General features: G+C 41.7%; 1 protein-coding gene across 3 annotated transcripts in view; it reads right to left on the bottom strand.

Annotated features, from left to right (window-relative positions):
• The window catches only part of LOC106607652 (ankyrin repeat and SOCS box protein 2), a 29722-nt gene extending 23334 nt beyond the window's left edge, over positions 1-6388 (bottom strand). For 2 of the 3 annotated variants that reach the window (XM_014204826.3, XM_014204828.3), the window contains exon 1: positions 6249-6388. The gene's annotated coding sequence lies outside the window, so the exon portion shown is untranslated. The remainder of the gene's footprint in view (positions 1-6248) is intronic. The other variant, XM_014204827.3, reaches the window with a different exon arrangement.
• Positions 6389-20671: the final 14283 nt, after the last annotated feature.

Below are 20671 nucleotides of genomic sequence, written 5' to 3'. Positions count from 1 at the left end.
AACACAGCCAAGACAATGCAGGAGTGGCTTCGGGACAAGTCTCTGAATGTCCTTGAGTGGCCCAGCCAGAGCCCGGATTTGAACCCGATTTAACTTCTCTGGAGAGACCTGAAAATAACTGTGCAGCAATGCTCCCCATCCAACCTGACAGAGCTTGAGAGGATATGCAGAGAAGAATGGGAGAAACTCCGCAAATACAGATGTGCTAAGCTTGTTGCATCATTCCAAGAAGAGTTGAGGCTGTAATCGCTGCTAATTTTGCTTCAACAACGTGCTGAGTAAAGGGTCTGAATGTATTATTTCTGTTTTTTATTTTAATAAATTAACAAAAAAAATCTAAAAACCTGTTTTTTCTTTGGCATTATGGGGTATTGTGTGTAGATTGATGAGGAAACAATTTAATCAATTTTAGAATAACTTTGTAACATAACAAAATGTGGAAAAAGTCAAGTGGTCTGAATACTTTCCGTTGAAACTGTAATTATGTTTTAATCTTCAACATAGAAATGCTACCAACATTTTACAGAAACAAGTTACAAATGGAGTCATCCATGACTCACCAAATTATATTTTGAAAGAGAAAGGCAAAGTACTTCAATTATATGTTTTCATCTCAGTCTCCTCCATCTCCACTAACTGAAGTTAATTTTTTCTGTTAATAGCGTATAATTAACAGGTATACAGAAATACTCATGTGAAGGCCTAATACAGAGGAGAAACTTCTAGATGCAAGTAAAGCCTTCATATCCGGGAAAACTCCAGAGCTGGTATATCAAAGGTATATCAAATATTTTTCAATGTACTCAAAGGTCTGTTATTAACATGCTTTAACCACTCCTATAAAAATCTTAAATACTCAGCAAGAAGGTCTGATTTAATGATTACTGAAACAGGACCCAAGAGGTAAATATAAAGATCAAGTCCGACCTAAAAAACTGGAGACCCCTTACACTTTGGTATTGTGATGCCAAAATTCTGTATATTTGTGGAAAAATCTGGTTGCAATTTCAGTTTAATCCACCAGAAAAGACACAACAAATATTACAACAAATATAATGGTTAAATTCAAATATACTAATTGATGAAAAAAAACATTATAAAAAAATAAAATAACACGGTATCATCATTGTAAATTATATCATAAATAGGACTGGTGGAGTTATGTAACACATGCAGTTAACAAAAATATATGGAAATGTCTGATTGCAGCATTACCGCAAAAATAGAGGAGGCATGTGGAAAGGAGAGAGGGTAAGGAACTTGTCTATTGGCCCTGCATTAAACACCAAAATTGGCTAAAGAATTGTGATCAATAAAAAAAGAATACAAGTTTTATTTAAGGACTAAAAAATGGACAGCTTCGCCATACAGGTTGCAAAATAGCTGGTAGGAGAATGATGATGTACCGATTCCATGGCACATGGTTTATGAACTGATACACAAAATGTAACCAGATTTAAAACTTTGAGTTTTTAAATATAGTTGACTATACAACATGCTTGCAATCAATAGATATATATGGGGGATACAACCATCCCGAGCCGCAAGCTCGTCCTTAACCACCTCCGAGACGCCGTGCAGGAACATGTTGAACAGTGCTTCTGGTTCCACGCACTCTCCGCTGCCAACGTACGGAAATCCACCGCATAGTCGGCCACAGTGCGGGTGTCCTGCCGGAGCTGGATTAGCTTCCAGGCAGCTTCTCTCCCGGAGAACAGGGCATCAAAGACCTTCCTCACCTTTCCCACGAACCCCTCCAGGCTCGCGCACATGGCCCGTTCTGCTGCTGTTCCCATACGGCGGTAGCCCAGGTGAGAGCACATCAGCGTGATGAGGTAGGCTATTTTGAAGCGATCCGAGGGGAAGGAGGAGGGATGAAGCCCGATAGGTGCTCGGCTCTCCATTAAAACGTTCCGGAGGAGGTAACCGGGGCTCCTGGGAAGGTGGTGGGGTGGCGCTGCTAACTGCCGAGTTGTTGAGGGGTGGTGCCGTTACCACCGTGGCTGGCCCAGATGACACGCAGAATTGCTCTATCAGCATGTCCCGGTAATGGCGCTCAGCCAACGTTTGGACCCCCTCCATCAGCCCACGAAGCAATTGCTCGTGCCTACCTATGGAGGCTCCTTGGGAGGAGATGGTGTTGTGCACCTGGTCCAGGTCTGCTGGGTCAGTCATGGCCAGTTCGTACTATCAGGTATGAAGGTAAGACCCAGATTCAGACCACGTCGAATTAAAAATAGTTTAATATTCCAAAAGGGGCAGGCAATAGACAGGTCTAGGCAGGCAGGAGTCAGTAAACCAGAGGTGGGGCAACAGTGCCAGGCGGCAGGCAGGCTCAGGGGCAGGCAGAGTGGTCAGGCAGCCGGGCTCGGAGTCAGGACAGGCAAGGGTCAAAACCAGGAGAGCGAGTAAAGAGAGACTGGAAAAAGCAGGAGCTGAGACAAAAAAACGCTGGTTGACTTGAACAAACAATACAAACTGGCAACACACAAACAGAGAACACAGGTATAAATACACAGGGGATGAAGGGGAAGATGGGTGACACCTGGAGGGGGGTGGAGACAATCACAAAGACAGGTGAAAGAGATCAGGGTGTGACATTAAGTGTATTCAATTTAGTCAAAAGATTAGCATTTGGTCCTATATTCCTAGCACGCAATGATTACATCAAGCTTTTGACTCACTCATAATTATTCACAATTTATTACTGATTATCCGTAGTCATGGTAGGATCCACATTAATGTAGAAGTGTTCTGAAATATATTATATTCTTATTTACAATAAAAGTGACTCAATACATTATTTACCATTCCTTTCTATAGGGCACAACATAATCCAAACACAACCAAACAAACTGCAAATGCATCCACAAGTTTGATGCAGTCTTTGTGTCATGTGGTATAATGATAGGAGACAAGCCAGTAATACGTAATAGGGTTTTTTATTTTCTCCACCCAAACAAAGAGTGAGGTGTAAACTTCTAAATAATACTTGGGATGAGAACCGTAAAACAAGTGCACAACAACACGTAGCATGGAAGCCGATACAACAGCACAGGTGCTCACAATACCAACGGACATGGTAACAATAACCAACAAGGACAATGGGGAACAGAGGGTACATACAGTTGAAGTCAGAAGTTTATATACACTTAGGTTGGAGTCATTAAAACTCTTTTTCCAACCACTCCACAAATTTCTATGTTAACAAACTATAGTTTTGGCAAGTCGGTTAGGACATCTACTTCATGCATGACACAAGTAATTTTTCCAACAATTGTTTACAGACAGATTATTTCACTTATAATTCATTGTATCACAATTCCAGTGGGTCAGAAGTTTACATACACTAAGTTGACTGTGCCTTTCAACAGCTTGGAAAATTCCAGAAAATGATGTCATGGCTTTAGAAGCTTCTGATAGACTAATTGACATCATTTGAGTCAATTGGAGGTGTACCTGTGGATGTATTTCAAGGTCTACCTTCAAACTCAGTGCCTCTTTGCTTGACATCATGGGAAAATCAAATGAAATCAGCCAAGACCTCAGATAAAAATGTGTAGACCTCCACAAGTCTGGTTCATTCTTGGGAGCAATTTTCAAATGCCTGAAGGTACCATGTTCATCTGTACAAACAATAGTCCGCAAGTATAAACACCGTGGGACCACGCAGCCGTCATACCGCTCAGGAATCAGACGCGTTCTGTCTCCTTGGGATGAACGTACTTTGGTGCGAAAAGTGCAAATCAATCCCAAAACAACAGCAAAGGACCTTGTGAAGATGCTGGAGGAAACAGGTAAAAAATAATCTATATCCACAGTAAAACGAGTCCTATATATCAACATAACCTGAAAGGCCGCTCAGCAAGGAAGAAGCCATGGCTCCAAAACCGCCATAAAAAAGCCAGACTACGGTGTGCAACTGCACATGGGGACAAAGATCGTACTTTTTGGAGAAATGTCCTCTGGACTGATGAAACAAAAATGGAACTGTTTGGTCATAATGACCATCATTATGTTTGGTGGAAAAAGGGGAGGTTTGCAAGCCGAAGATCACCATCCCAACCGTGAAACACGGGGGTGGCAACATCATGTTGTGGGGGTGCTTTGCTGCAGGAGGGACTGGTGCACTTCACAAAATATATGGCATCATGAGGGAGGAAAATGATGTGGATATATTGATAAAACATCTCAAGACATCAGTTAGGGAGTTAAAGCTTGGTCGCAAATGGGACTTCCAAATGGACAATGACCCCAAGCATACTTCCAAAGTTGTGGCAAAATGGCTTAAGGACAACAAAGTCAAGGTATTGGATTGGCCATCACAAAGCCCTGACCTCAATCCCATAGAAAATTTGTGGGCAGAACTGAAAAAGCGTGTGGAGCAAGGAGGGATACAAACCTGACTCAGTTACACCAGCTCTGTTCACCCAACTTATTGTGGGAAGCTTGTGGAAGGCTACCCGAAACTTTTGACCCAAGTTAAACAATTTAAAGGCAATGCTACCAAATACTAATTGAGTGTATGTAAACTTCTGACCCACTGGGATGTGATGAAATAAATAAAAGCTGAGATAAATCACTCTCTACTATTATTCTGACATTCTTAAATTAAAGTGGTGATCCTAACTGACCGAAAACAGGGAATTTTTACTGGGATTAAATGTCAGGAATTGTGAAAAACTGAGTTTAAATGCATTTGGCTAAGGTGTATGTAAATGTATGACTTCAACTGTATATACACATACTAATCAAGAGAAATGGGAACCAGGTGTGCGTAATAAGACAAGACAGTCCGGGGTTGGTGGTAATGTATCCAGTTCAGTGACGCCTAGACGTAGACCTCTGGAGCTGGTGAATGGAATGAGCAGCAGTAGCAGCGTATCCGTGACACTTTGCATGCTAGGAATATGGGACCAATTACTACACTTTTGACTAATTTTAATTTACAATAAGTGAATTTGTCCAAATACTTATGACACTTTCAAATGGGGGTGCTTTAATTTCTAAATGGTAAAAAAGATAGTGTTTTAAAATCCCCTCAAATAAAATGTTTAATTCCCTACTGTCGCAACATTTGAACATTTTTATCTCAAATCCAAAATGCTGGAGTATAGAGCCAAGTTTAACGTTTTATCTTCACTGTCTAAATAAATACGTAGGTGAATATAACTGCAAGACCAAAGTACGTGCAAGTGGCTTGTCAATTAATAAGGCAAACTCCCTTTGTACACAATAATTGGGGATGGGCTGAGTAGTCAGATATGGGCATTTTCTGGGAATGATTATGATCAAGTATTTTTTGTAATTATCCATTATAGAAAAAAAAGGTGGGTGCACGTCTTTATAATGTCAGTCAGTCACGTGCGAGGTTCTATGTGGTCTAAATAACTCAACTGGCTGTTTGTAAAGAGAAGGGCAGGCTGTACGTTAATTCTGCTGCGTTGATTGGATAGATTTAAACTGTATTTCTCCTGTCCACTCGCTTCATAATTTCACTTGATCAGTTTTCCTCGCATGTTTTCAGGTCTGATCATTTAGATTGCTACTATGATAAATCACATGTCGAGGACTATTGCTGTCAAGCTATCAATGTGCATACTATCTAGCAAGCACGGAAAGGTTAGGGAAAAAATATTAAACGCTGATGTGTATTCTGACTGAGTAACAGCAAACTTGTCTGCCTGCTGCAAGTTGAGGACACACACAGGCACACACACACACACACACACACACACACACCCCACTACGTGCTGCTCCTAATCTGCAGCTTTTTTGCAGTGAAAATGTGCAGGGAGTTATTTTCCCAACATCTACTTAGTCATGAAAAAAACGCTCACAAATATTTTCCGCTCACGAGTATGAACTGTCAATTTATGAATATTGCCATGTCGGCACACCCCTAACAAGAATGTCATGCAAATTCTTATTTACAATGACGGCCTACACTGGCCAAACCCAGACGACGCTGTGTGCCGACCTATGGGACTCCTAATCACGGTCAGTTGTGATACCGCCTGAATTCGAACCAGGGTGTTTGTAGAGACACCTCAAGCACTGAGATGGAATGCCTTAGACCATTGCACCACTCAGGAGCCTTTACAGGTTGCAGGTTCCTTCTCGTCAATGCAATAAGTAATAATAAAAAATAAGAATATGAAAATAAAGTAAACGGCTCAGTAGAATATATATTTTTTTAGCATAAGTATAATACAGGGAAGAACAACATAGTCCAATATTTGTCTTACCTTACACCCAAGCTCTTACCGTTCTCCAAAGGCAAAAACAGTTTTAAAAGTGTTTTTCTTCTCTGGTTAGTCTCACTTTCCCCCACTAAGCCGTCTCCGCTCCTCTGACAGTGGAGGGCTTTGAGCCTGGGCTTCTGCTCCAGCCGTCTAGGATATTTCTGGAGGCTTCACGTGATATCCACAGTGTGGTGGGCCAACTTTTCCTCTCCCCCTTCATAGCTCAGATTGCTCCTGAGCGGGAGCTGGCCTAGTTTTTTGATGAGGGACAGATATCGCTGAACAACAAAACAAATAGCTGGAACTCTTGGGAGTAATAGCAAGGAATCCCAAAATTCAGGAAATGTGTCGGTCATAGAATTTGTAAATATTACAATAAAGTGATATTGACTATGTTCAATGGAAACTGTGAGTAGTCCAGAGTACAGTGTTTAGGCTTGTAGTCCTCCTGTGCTTGGTCAGACTCTTGCTGCGTCTGGGTCAGGTTTTATTGTGGTGAGTTGTTTCTTATGTTAAGTGGTCTGGTATTGTGTTGTGTTAAAATCACTTCAATGCAAAGAGGTGTTCATTAAATGCATGAAAAAAGAGTCAAGTTGATCAACAAGGTTAGCTTCTTTCTGTTGTGTTGGCAGCTCAATCTGTGTCATGTGTTTGTTTACTTCTGAACCCAGTACACTTTATGTTCCTTTTTGAATGTGGGCAAATTCCCAGATACCCACAGGCTGGAATCGAGATTACCAGCCACTAGAGTTACAGTCATGTCGTCAGTGAATTTTTTAATACCCTGTTGAGTGTAGAGCTTAGGGGTTTGTATTGTTTAGTGTTGTGTCGTGGCTTTGCTGGCATGCATCTAAAAAAATTGGTTAAATTGGTTGCCCCACCAAGATTTACATACTAAAATTGACACTGCCGTAACCATTTACATTACATTTACGTCATTTAGCAGAACCTTAATAACCCAGCACCAACAACCCAACCTTGTTGTTTTTACAGAAAACAACCCAACTATTGACCCAACTATTGACCCAAACCAGCAATTTTTAGAGTGTAACTTACATCTCAAACCCATGGATGCAAGAAGACTTGACCTGTCTGGTGCATGCACATTTCTCTGTCCTCAGTTTGATTGAGGGTCTCAATCTGTATTTTTGCCTTGTGACTGACTGCTTCTAGAACGGGAGAAGTAACAACATGATCAAGATGAGCTAGCTACTACTTGTATAAAGCAATGAAAGATCTAATTGTTACAAAGAATGAATGTATGAGCTACATTTGAGAATAAATGCATTTGCTTATGTTGGGTACTAACTTCCAACTTATAAAAATATCTCTATTCATGTTACCGTATTAGAACAGGGTGTATGCAAATCTACTGAGTGAGAAAGGGGAGTGCAGAAAGTTTACATTCTGTCAGAACATGTTATGGTTAAATCTCATGTATCCTATGGAGAGGAGAAGGGCAACGGTCTGGTTTCAGTCACTGATATGGTAGGACAGCCGTGAGTTAAGGAGGAGCGAGGAATGTGGGCCGAGGTCTGGTCAGATATTGTGAGGAGGAACAGTCTTATGACAGTCTCCTGAGGGGGAAAAGGTGTTGTCGTACCCTCTTCACAACTGCCTTGGTGTGTTTTGACCATGATAGTTTGCTGGTGATGTGGACACCAATGAACTTGAAACTCTCGACCCACTCCACTACTAACTCCTTTGTCTTGCTCACATTGAGGGAGAGGTTGTCGTCCTGGCACCACACTGCCAGGTCACTGACATCTTCCCTGTAGACTGTCTCATTGTTGTCGGTGATCAGGCCTACCACTGTTGTGTTGTCAGCAAACTTAATGACAGTGTTGGAGTCGTGTTTGGTCACACAGTCGTGGGTGAACAGGGAGTACAGGAGGGGACTAAGCACGCACCCCTGAGGAGCCCCAGTGTTGAGGATCAGCATGGCAGACGTGTTGTTGTTGTTACCACCTGGGAGCGGCCCGTCAGGAAGTCCAGGATCCAGTTGAAGAGGGAGGTGTTTAGTCCCAGGGTCCTTAGCTTAGTGATGAGCATTGTGGGCGCTATGGTTTTGAACACTGAGCTGTAGTCAAAGAACAGCATTCTCACATCCATTTGTCCAGGTGGGAAAGTGTGGAGTGCGATTGAGATTGCGTCATCTGTGGATCTGTTGGTGCATTATGCAAATTGGAGTGGGTCTAGGGTATCTGGGTTGATGCTGTTGTGAGCCATGACCAGCCTTTCAAAGCACGTCATGGATACCAACATGAGTGCTACGTGGCGGTAATCATTTAGGCAGGTTACCTTCGCTTTCTTGGGCCGGGGACTATGGTGGTCTGCTTGAAACATATAGTTATTACAGAGTCGGTCAGGGAGATGTTGAAAATGTCAGTGAAGACACTTGCCAGTTGGTCCGTGAATGCTTTGAGTACACGTCCTGGTCATCCATCTGGCCCCGTGGCTTTGTGAATGTTGACCTGTTTAAAGCTCTTGCTCATATCCGCTACCGAGAGTGTTATCACACAGTTGTCCAGAACAGCTGGTGTCATGCATGCTTCAGTGTTGTTTGCCTCGAAGCGAGCATAAAAGGCATTTAGCTCGTCTGGTAGGCTAACGTCATTGGGCAGCTCGTGGCTGGGTTTTCCTTTGTGGTCTGAAATAGTTTTCAAGCCCTGCCTCATCAGACGAGTGTCAGAGCCGGTGTAGTAGGATTCAATCCTAATCCTGTATTGAGGTCGGACCGACAGATAATTGGCATATACATTACTCTTACTGAATTTCCACGTGGGCGAGGATTTTGGAAATCTAATCAAAGCCTAATGGATGATAACTTGTTTTAACTAAGACAGAGGAATATATAACTGAATTGTTCTAACATATCATAGGTTTAGGAAATCCGCGTATTGTATGGAACTCTTTTAAATATGCCTTTAGAGGCCATGCAATTCAGTACTCAGCTCTAAAACAAAAGCAATTTAGGTCAAAGGAGTCCATACTAACAAAGGAAACAGAAGGTCTAACAGAACAGAAAAATAGCAATAAAAACTGTACCATAGAGGCTCAGAATAAGTCAGAGGAAAAACAAAAATAAATGGTGGACCTTATTCAACAAAGATCAAGTGTAATATATTATAATAATAAAGCAAGTGGAATATGTGGAAAAATACACTCAATTATTTTTTAATCTTCAACATAGGAATGCTACCAAAATGAATTAAAACTTGACGGAGTCATCCATGATTCACCAAATTATATTTTGAAAGAGGAAGCAAAGAACTTAAAGCATGTTTTAATTTCAGTCTCCCCCGTCTCCTCTAACCGAAGCTAAATGTATGGATTTTTTTTCTATTAAAACTTCTTAGGGCTAGAGGGACAACTTCCGGTGAAACTGGAGGGCGCACAATTCAAATAAAAAATCATAAAAATTACTGATATTAATAATTTCCGCCTGAAGGATGTGCCCAAAGTAAACTGCCTGTTGCTCAGGCCCTGAAGCCAGGATATGCATATAATTGGTACCATTGGAAAGAAAACACTTTGAAATTTGTAGAAATGTTAAAATAATGTCGGAGAATATAACACAATAGATATGGTAGGAGAAAATTCAAAGAAAAAACAACCAGAATTGTTTTTTTTGAGAGACCATGCTATTATAATGGAAAGTATAAGGGCATACTGGAAATTAGCTCCCTGGATGCAATTCCTATGGCTTCCATGGGGTGTCAGCAGACTATGTTCAAGGTTTCAGGTTTGTAACTTCAGAAATAAAGAAGAAATATCAGTTTTAGTACAGGGAAACAGTCTTGGAAATTCGTGTCTGCTCGCGCCATGAAGAAAGGACACACCTGCTAAAATCGGTTTCCTATTGAACATACTTCTTTCTGTAAGAAATATTATAGTTTGATTACATTTTAGGGTATCTGTGGAGTAAATAGAAACATATTTTGACTTGTTGAAACAAAGTTTAGGGGTAGATTTTCGGATTCCTTTCTCTGCATGTTGAACGAGTGGATTACTCACATCAATGGCGCCAACTAAATGGACGTTTTGGGATATAAAGAAGGATTTTATCTAACAAAACGACACTACATGTTATAGCTGGGACCCTTTGGATGACAAATCAGAGGAAGATTTTCAAAAATTAAGTGAATATTTAATCGCTATTTGTGAATTTATGAAACCTGTGCCAGTGGAAAAATATTTTGATGTGGGGCGTCGTCCTCAAACAATCGCATGGCATGTTTTCGCTGTAATAGCTACTGTAAAACGAACAGTGCAGTTAGATTAACTTAGATTAATTAGTAGCAGGCAGTTTACTTTGGAAACACTTTTCATCCGGACATCAAAATACCGCCCCCTATCCCAAAGAAGTTAAGAAAAAATTAACAACCATACAGAAATACTAATTTGAAGGCGATATTACAGAGGAGGAAGTTCTTGATGTAAATAAAGCCTTTAAGTCCTGGAAAACTTCATGGCTGGATGGCATACCAGTGGAGGTATACCAAACCTTTTTTGATATACTCAGAGGACCGTTATTAGCAAGTTTTAACCACTCCAATGTCAATGGTAGATTATCAGACACTCAACAAGGTCTGATTTCATTTTTACTGAAACAGGGTACAAATGATGTCTGGTGAGGACCTGCCTTACAACAGGCCTACAAGCCCTCATTCCAGCCTCTCTCAGCCTATTGCGGACAGTCTGAGCACTGATGGAGGGATTGTGCGTTCCTGGTGTAACTTGGGCAGTTGTTGCCATCCTGTACCTGCCCCGCAGATGTGGTGTCCGGATGTACCGATCCTGTGCAGGTGTTGTTACACGTGGTCTGCCACTGTGAGGACGATCAGCTGTCCATCCTGTCTCACTGTAGCGCTGTCTTAGGCGTCTGACAGTACGGACATTGCAATTTATTACCATGGCCACATCTGCAGTCCTCATGCCTCCTTGCAGCATGCCTAAGGCACGTTCATGCGGATGAGCAGGGACCCTAGGCATCTTTCTTTTGATGTTTTTCAGAGTCAGTAGAAAGGCCTCTTTAGTGTCCAAAGTTTTCATAACTGTGACCTTAATTGCCTAATGACTGTAAGCTGTTAGTGTCTTAACGACCGTTCCACAGGTGCATGTTCGTTAATTGTTTATGGTTCATTGATCAAGCATGGGAAACAGTGTTTAAACCCTTTACAATGAAGATCTGTGAAGTTATTTGGATTTTTACGAATTATCTTTGAAAGACAGGGTCCTGAAAACGGACGTTTCTTTTTTTGCTGAGTTTAGTAAAGCACCCTTTGCTGGTTCTGACAGTTATTAGTAAACAGATGGAGAGAGTTGTGTTTGAACAAATACAATGCTAATTTATTAAAGAACAAATTAACTATTGACTTTCAGTATGCAAATAGGGAGTATCACAACTTGTACTGCACAAAGAAATTAATAATTAGATAATAGTTGGAGCTGTGTTGTTAGATTTCAGTGCGGCCTTCAATGTTATTGATCATAATTTGCTATTGAAAAAAACTCACTTATGGCTTTACATCACATGGTTGGAGAGTTACTTATCCAATATAACTCAGGGAGTATTCTTCCATAGAAGCTTCTCTAACATCAGATATGTACAGTGCGGGACGCTACAAATAATTTGCCACTTGTCTTACAAGCTAAAATGTCTGTGTGTCCTGCTGATTGCACACTCTACACATCAGTACCTACAGCCAGTGAGCTCACTGACACTCTTAGCAAGGAGTTACAGCCAGTGTCAGAATGGGTAATTAATAATAAACTGGTCTTAAATACATCTAAACCAAAAGCATTGTATGTGGTTCAAAGCATTCTCTAAGACCTAAACCTCAACTGGAGTTGTACATAAAGGGTGTGACCATTGAACAAGTTGTAGCTGGATTCCTAGGAGTAACACTGGATGATGAGTTATCATGGTCAAGTCATGTTGGGAAAGTTGTTGTGAAAATGTCTGTTATAAAACAAAATTCTGGTCTTGTCCCATCCTGATTACTATCCGGTAATATGGTCAGGTACAGCAAAAAAAAAAAAATCAAAACAAGGCAGCACGCTTTTCCCTTAACTGCACACATAGAACTAACGTCAACAACATGCATGATAGTGTTTCCTGGTTGAGGAGAAATTGACTACTTCTCTTCTAGTCTTTTTAAGAAACATTTATGTGTTAGAAATGCCTTACCACTTGTATAATCTATTTGTGTACACTTCAAACAGACATACACAAAACATTAGGAACACCATGCTAATATTTAGTTCCCACACTCCTTCTTTTGCCCTCAGAACAGCCTCAATTCATCAGGGTATGGACTCTAAGTAAGCATTTCACAGTAAGGTCTACTACACCTGTTGTATCCGGCGCACGTGACAAATAAACTTTGATTTGATCTACAAGGTGTTGAAAGCATTCCGCAGGGATGCTGGCCCATGTAGACTCCAATGATTCCCAAAGTTGTGTGAAGTTAGTTGGATGTCCTTTGGATGGTGGACCATTCTTGATACACACAGGAAACCCAGCAGTGTTGCAGTTCTTGACACACACACTACCTGGTGCGCCTGGCACCTACTACCATACCCCGTTCAAAGTCACAAATCTTTTGTCTTACCCAATGGCACACATACACAATCCATGTCTCAATTGTCTCAAGGCTTAAAAAATATTTTTTAACCTGTCTCCTCCTCTTCATCTACACTGATTGAAGTGGATTTAACAGGTGACATCAATAACGGATCATAGCCTTCACCTGGTTTCACCTGGTAGGTCAATGTCATGGAAAAAGCAGGTACATACCCCACCAAACACGCCACTGAGCCTCTCCTCTTTTTAAAGATCTAATGTATTTATTTTTTACCCCTCTTTCTCGGTATCCAATTGGTAGTTAGAGTCTCATCGCTGCAACTTCCATACGGACTCAGGAGGCGAAGGTCGAGAGCCATGCGTCCTCCGAAACACAACCCAACCAAGCCACACTGCTTCTTGACACAATGCCCGCTTAACCCGGAAGCCAGGAAACACCGTACAGCTGGCGACCATGTCAGCGTGCACGCGCCCGGCCCACCACAGGAGTCGCTAAAGCGTGATGGGACAAGGCTTTCCCTGCCTGCCAAACCCTCCCCTAACCTGGAAGACCCTGGGCCAATTGTGCGCCAGCCCATGGGTCTCCCGGTCACGGCCAGCAGTGACAGAGCCTGGACTCGAACCACGATCTCTTGTGACACAGCTAGCAACTGCAATGCCTTAGACTACTGCGCCACTCAGGAGGCCCTCTTGGTGTCTTTCTTATATATACTGCTCAAAAAAATAAAGGGAACTCTTAAACAACACATCCTAGATCTGAATGAAAGAAATAATCTTATTAAATACTTTTTTCTTTACATAGTTGAATGTGCTGACAACAAAATCACACAAAAATAATCAATGGAAATCCAATTTATCAACCCATGGAGGTCTGGATTTGGAGTCACACTCAAAATTAAAGTGGAAAACCACACTACAGGCTGATCCAACTTTGATGTAATGTCCTTAAAACAAGTCAAAATGAGGCTCAGTAGTGTGTGTGGCCTCCACGTGCCTGTATGACCTCCCTACAACGCCTGGGCATGCTCCTGATGAGGTGGCGGTCTCCTGAGGGATCTCCTCCCAGACCTGGACTAAAGCATCCGCCAACTCCTGGACAGTCTGTGGTGCAACGTGGCGTTGGTGGATGGAGCGAGACATGATGTCCCAGATGTGCTCAATTGGATTCAGGTCTGGGGAACGGGCGGGCCAGTCCATAGCATCAATGCCTTCCTCTTGCAAGAACTGCTGACACACTCCAGCCACATGAGGTCTAGCATTGTCTTGCATTAGGAGGAACCCAGGGCCAACCGCACCAGCATATGGTCTCACAAGGGGTCTAAGGATCTCATCTCGGTACCTAATGGCAGTCAGGCTACCTCTGGCGAGCACATGGAGGGCTGTGCGGCCCCCCAAAGAAATGCCACCCCACACCATGACTGACCCAGCGCCAAACCGGTCATGCTGGAGGATGTTGCAGGCAGCAGAACGTTCTCCACGGTGTCTCCAGACTCTGTCACGTGCTCAGTGTGAACCTGCTTTCATCTGTGAAGAGCACAGGGCGCCAGTGGCGAATTTGCCAATCTTGGTGTTCTCTGGCAAATGCCAAATGTCCTGCACGGTGTTGGGCTGTAAGCACAACCCCCACCTGTGGACGTCGTGCCCTCATACCACCCTCATGGAGTCTGTTTCTGACCATTTGAGCAGACACATGCACATTTGTGGCCTGCCGGAGGTCATTTTGCAGGACTCTGGCAGTGCTTCTCCTGCTCCTCCTTGCACAAAACCTTCTTGCCACAGCTCGCATTGATGTGCCATCCTGGATGAGCTGCACTACCTGAGCCACTTGTGTGGGTTGTAGACTCCGTCTCATGCTACCACTAGAGTGAAAGCACCGCCAGCATTCAAAAGTGACCAAAACATCAGTCAGGAAGCATAGGAACTGAGAAGTGGTCTGTGGTCCCCACCTGCAGAACCACTCCTTTATTGGGGGTGTCTTGCTAATTGCCTATAATTTCCACCTGTTGTCTATTCCATTTGCACAACAGCATGTGAAATGTATTGTCAATCAGTGTTGCTTCCTAAGTGGACAGTTTGATTTCACAGAATTGTGATTGACTTGGAGTTACTTAAGTGTTCCCTTTATTTTTTTGAGCAGTGTATGTGTGAAATTTGTTTTGATTTAGAATGGACCATTATCATGCACCTGTATCGAAACGGGAAGTGGAAAAAAAATGCATGTCAATCTATACACTTAAATAGCGACTTGAGGACGCTTTTCCCACGGTGCATTTTAATGCTAGCCATGTAGGCTATACTAATGTTTAAAAGAGAATCATTGTGCTTAATATAAGGAAAGTTTAGAAATAAATATAGTAGGCCTAGCATATAGAAAGCTGATGGGTTCCTCATCTTTTTAATAAATGACATCACTGATTTCTCACGCAATTGCATAGCCTATAGAAATGTTGAGCTCTCATGAAGTGTTCGATTAGATTTTCCATTACATTTGCATTGATGTCAGAGTGATTAGAGGAACAGGTTTGGTAGGCTCCTAATGACCATCAGCAGCATCAGAGCTCAGAGAAGCCTAATTACCGTGACTAAACAGTCATGTGGAATTTGACTGCTGTCATGACTCATGAATGCCTCCCTTTAACCTAAAAATGTACGTTCTCAGAACAGGCACAATTTTTACTTCCGTTCTCAGAACATAGACGTCAATGATTGGTTCAGGTTTGGTCCAGTCTGGTCCAAATTAAGGCTGGTCAGGACCGGACCTCTGTGGACTTTGAAATAAAAATTTGTTCAGATTTGGTCCAGTCCAGAACAGGACCAAAAATCGAAATCTATGGACGTTATGATCAAGGAACAAAAAAACGATGTCTGTGGACTTCGTGGAAATCAAGGCCAGGGCGGATCAAATTTCAGACCACCCACCTGAAACTCTAGGTTGATCTCCACCAGCTCCTTCAGGTCAGGGGAACCGGCCCCGGGCTTGATCAGGCAGGAACAGAATGACCTGGAACAAATTATGGGTCAAGAAGGAGGGTTGTGTTCAATAGGCATGACATGTGGTGCTTTCTAAACTTCTCCAATAAGAAACATTGTGAAACACTTCGCTATGGTGTGTCCTAAAGAGGACGACCCTAGGATCCAATCCAGTTACATAACAATTCAGGGCACCCCAACAATCTTGAAAATATTAACGTGGGATTTCACATAAGCGACATCATCATACACAACAGAGCGACTTGATTACACACAACAACAAAAGATACAAAATCTACCACGATTGCCATTATCGGCACATCCTAATTTTGTGAACTCCTTTGAGGGACATCCACAGGAGGAAGAGACAATAATAGTATCTGCAGTTGTCCTGCCATAATCTGAAAATGCCATATTGCTAAGTAAACCTTTGATGATGATGGTGGGGCCCCAAGATAATATTTTCAGATGATGTACTGTAGGTGCAAGGGAAGAGTGACTGTGTGCGTTATGGTTTACATTTCAAAGAGGGTTGACAATTGGTTCAAGGAGGAGTGAGGCGAGAGTCTTGAAGGTGCTAAGGGTGTCCTAAAATGTACATCGCAGTGCGTTGTAAGGTCAAAGCCAGCTCACCATTGGATCAGGCAGCCTGGGTGTCATGGTTGTCGTAAGAATGAGACCAAGGCGCAGCATGTGTAGAGTTCCACATCTTTATTCCAAAGTGAAACTTCAAGCAAAAACAAATAAATCAAATAAACAAACAACTAAACTTGACTAAGTGGTCCACAGGCACAAACACACAACAATATCCCACAAACACAGGTGGGAAAAATAGCTACTTAAATATGATCCCCAATTAGAGACAACGATTACCAGCTGCCTGTAATTGGGAATCATACAAAACACCAACATAGAAAATATAAACTAGAACACAACATAGAAATATAAACTAGACTACCCCCTAGTCACGCCCTGACCTACTACACCATAGAGAAACAAGGGCTCTCTATGGTCAGGGCCTGACACTGGGGAGGGCCTCTGGACCTGCCTCAGGGTCTCCATTGGAAGGATCTGAACTACGTTCACAACCATACGGGGAACCTAGACCGCAACCACAGAATTAGAATAATTCTATACTGAACAAAATTATAAACGCAACATGTAAAGTGTTGGTCCCATGTTTCATTAACTGAAAAAAAGTTCACCGAAATTTTCCATGCACACAAAAAGCATATTTCTCTCAAATTTTGTGCACAAATTTGTTTATATCCACCTGACAGGTGTGGCATAGCAATAATCTGATTAAACAGCATGATCTTTAAACAGGGGCACCTTGTGCTGGGGACAATAAAAAGCCACTCTAAAATGTGCAGTTTTGTCACACAACACAATGCCACAGATGTCTCAAGGTAACCTGATATGGATAGGGGGCAGTATTTTCACGGCCAGATGAAAAAACGTACCCGATTTAAACTGGTTACTACTCTTGCCCAGAAACTAGAATATGCATATTATTAGTAGATTTGGATAGAAAACACTCTGAAGTTTCTAAAACTGGTTGAATGGTGTCTGAGTATAACAGAACTCATATGGCAGGCAAAAACCTGAGAAAAAGTCAACCAGGAAGTGGAGAATCTGAGAATTGTAGTTCTTCTTTCTAGTCCCTTTCGAAACTACAGTATCTGTGGTGTTACGTTGCACTTTCTAAGGCTTCCATTGGCTGTCTAAAGCCTTCAGAAAGTGGTTTGAGCCTTCTCCTGTCACTGGGCAGAGTATAGGAGCTCATTTACTGAGTGGTCTGCCTGGCAACAAAGGGATTGGATATGCGCGGTCCCGCGAGCACGCGTTTTTTTCTTTTTCTCCTTGAATGAATACGCTATTGTCCGGTTGGAATATTATCGCAATTTTACGTTAAAAATACCATAAAAATTGATTTTAAACAGCGTTTGACATGCTTCTAAGTACGGTAATGGAACATTTTGACTTTTTGTGTCTCGAATTGCACTCGCGCGTTACCCTTTGGATAGTGACCTGAACGCACGAACAAAACGGAGGTATTTGGACATAACTATGGATTATTTCAAAGAAAAACAACATTTCTTGTGGAAGTAGTGGTGATGGCGAGCTATGTACTCAGAATATTGAAAAATGTGCTTTCTCCGTAAAGCTATTTTAAAATCTGACACAGCGGTTGCATAAAGGAGTTCTGTATCTATAATTCTTAAAATAATTATGTATTTTGTCAACGTTAATGATGAGTATTTTTGTAAATTCACCGGAAGTTTTTGGTGGGAATATATTTTCTGAACATCACGCGCCAATGTAAAATGCTGTTTTTGGATATAAATATGAACTTGATTAAACAAAAACTAAATGTATTGTGTAACATAATGTCCTAGGAGTGTCATCTGATGAAGATCGTCAAAGGTTAGTGCTTCATTTAGCTGTGTTTTGGGTTTTTGTGACATATATGCTTGCTTGGAAAATGGCTGTGTGGTTATTTTGGTCTATGTACTCTCCTAACATAATCTAATGTTTTGCTTTTGATGTAAAGACTTTTTTAAATAAGACGATGTGGTTGGATTAAGGAGAAGCGAATCTTTAAAATGGTGTAAAATAGTCGTATGTTTGAGAAATTGATATTATTGAGTTTGAGGTTTTTGTATTTCGCGCCACGCTGTTCCATTGGATTTTGGCTAGGCGTTCCGCTAGCGGAATGTCTGTTCTCATCAGGTTTTAAGGAAGTGTGCAATTGGCATGTTGACTGCAGAACTGTGCCCCAGAGCTGTTGCCAGAGAATTGAATGTTAATTTCTCTACCATAAAACCACCTCCATCGTTTTTGAAAATTTGGCAGTACGTCCAACCGGCCTCACAACCACAGACCACGTATATGGAGTCATGTGGGTGAGTGGTTTGCTGATGTCAGCTTTGAGAACAGAGTGCCCATGGTGGCAGTGGGGTTATGGTATGGACAAGCATAGCTACGGACAACGAACACAATTGCATTTTACTGATGGCAATTTCAATGCACAGAAATACCGTAACGAGATCCTAAGGTCCATTGTGAGGCCCATTTATTTTAAGGTACCTGTGACCAACAAATGCATATCTGCATTCCCAGTAATATGAAATCCATAGATTAGGGCCTAATGAATTTATTTCAATTGACGGATTTCCTTATATCAAATGTAACTTAGTAAAATCAATGAAATTGTTGCATGTTGCGGTTATATTTTTGTTCAGTATATTTCCATGACCGCAACAAGAAAAAATGCTGACAAGTTACCATGGAAACAGACACACAACTACCATGCACTATACTCTCCCAGTCAGTGTCAAGTGTTGTAAATTGTAATTAATAAAGTGATACAGTATTCTATTTATTTTTCCTATTTATCCATCGAAGACCCATTAAGAAATATACTTTATAAGGGATGAGAACAAATATTCAAATCAAATCAAATTCATTTAGGAAGCCCTTTTTACATCAGCTGATGTCCGTGTAGAGCAATTTGGGTTTCCAATCTCTCCAAAAGAATGTGGCGATCGAAGGTATCAAAAGCAGCACTAAGGTCTAGGAGCCCGAGGACAGATGCAGGGCCTCGGTCGGACGCCATTAAAAGGTAATTTACCACCTTCACAAGTGCAGTCTCAGTGCTATGATGGGGTCTAAAACCAGACTGAAGCATTTCGTATACATTGTTCGTATTCAGAAAGGCAGTGAGTTGCTGCGCAACAGCTTTTCCAAACAAAATTGAGAGGAATGGGAGATTTGATATAAGCTGATAGTTTTTTATTTTTTCTGGGTCAAGGTTTGGCTTTTTCAAGAGAGGCTTTATTACTGCCACTTTTAGTGAGTTTGGTACACATCCGGTGGATAGAGAGACATTTATTATGTTCCACATAGAGGGCCAAGCACAGGAAACAGCTCTTTCAGAAGTTTAGTTGGAATAGGGTCCAGTATGCAGCTTTGAAGGTTTAGAGGCCATGATTATTTTCATCATTGTGTCAAGAGATATAGTACTAAAACACTTGAGTGTCTCCCTTGATCCTAGGTCCTGGCAGAGTTGTGCAGACTCAGGACAACTGAGCTTAGGAGGAATACACAGATTTAAAGAGGAGTCCGTAATTTGCTTTCTAATGATCATGATCTTTTCCTCAAAGAAGTTCATGAATTTATTACTGCTGAAGTGAAAGCCATCCTCTCTTGGGGAATGCTGCTTTTTAGTTAGCTTTGCGACAGTATAAAAAATAAAGCAGCAGTGAGGGCTCTTCGATACTGCACGGTACTGTCTTTCCAAGCTAGTTGGAAGACTTCCAGTTTGGTGTGGCGCCATTTCCGTTCCAATTTTCTGGAAGCTTGCTTCAGAGCTTGGGTATTTTCTGTATACCAGGGAGCAAGTTTCTTATGACAATTTTTTTTAGTTTTTAGGGGTGCGACTGCATCTAGGGTATTGCGCAAGGTTAAATTGAGTTCCTCAGTTAGGTGGTTAACTGATTTTTGTCCTCTGACGTCCTTGGGTAGGCAGAGGGAGTCTGGAAGGGCATCAAGGAATCTTTGGGTTGTCTGAGAATTTATAGCACGACTTTTGATGATCCTTGGTTGGGGTCTGAGCAGATTATTTGTTGCGATTGCAAACGTAATAAATTGGTGGTCCAATAGTCCAGGATTATGGGGAAAAACATTAAGATCCACAACATTTATTCCATGGGACAAAACTAGGTCCAGAGTATGACTGTGGCAGTGAGTAGGTCCGGAGACATGCTGGACAAAACCCACTGAGTCGATGATGGCTCTGAAAGCCTTTTGGAGTGGGTCTGTGGACTTTTCCATGTGAATATTAAAGTTACCAACAATTTGAATA

The sequence above is a fragment of the Salmo salar genome, chromosome 06, assembly GCF_965601325.2.
Source record: "Salmo salar chromosome 06, fSalSal1, whole genome shotgun sequence".
In the NCBI taxonomy this organism is placed as follows: Eukaryota; Metazoa; Chordata; class Actinopteri; order Salmoniformes; family Salmonidae; genus Salmo; species Salmo salar.
The sequence above is the reverse complement of the archived record's forward strand: the minus strand, read 5'-3'. Positions and strand labels throughout refer to the sequence as shown.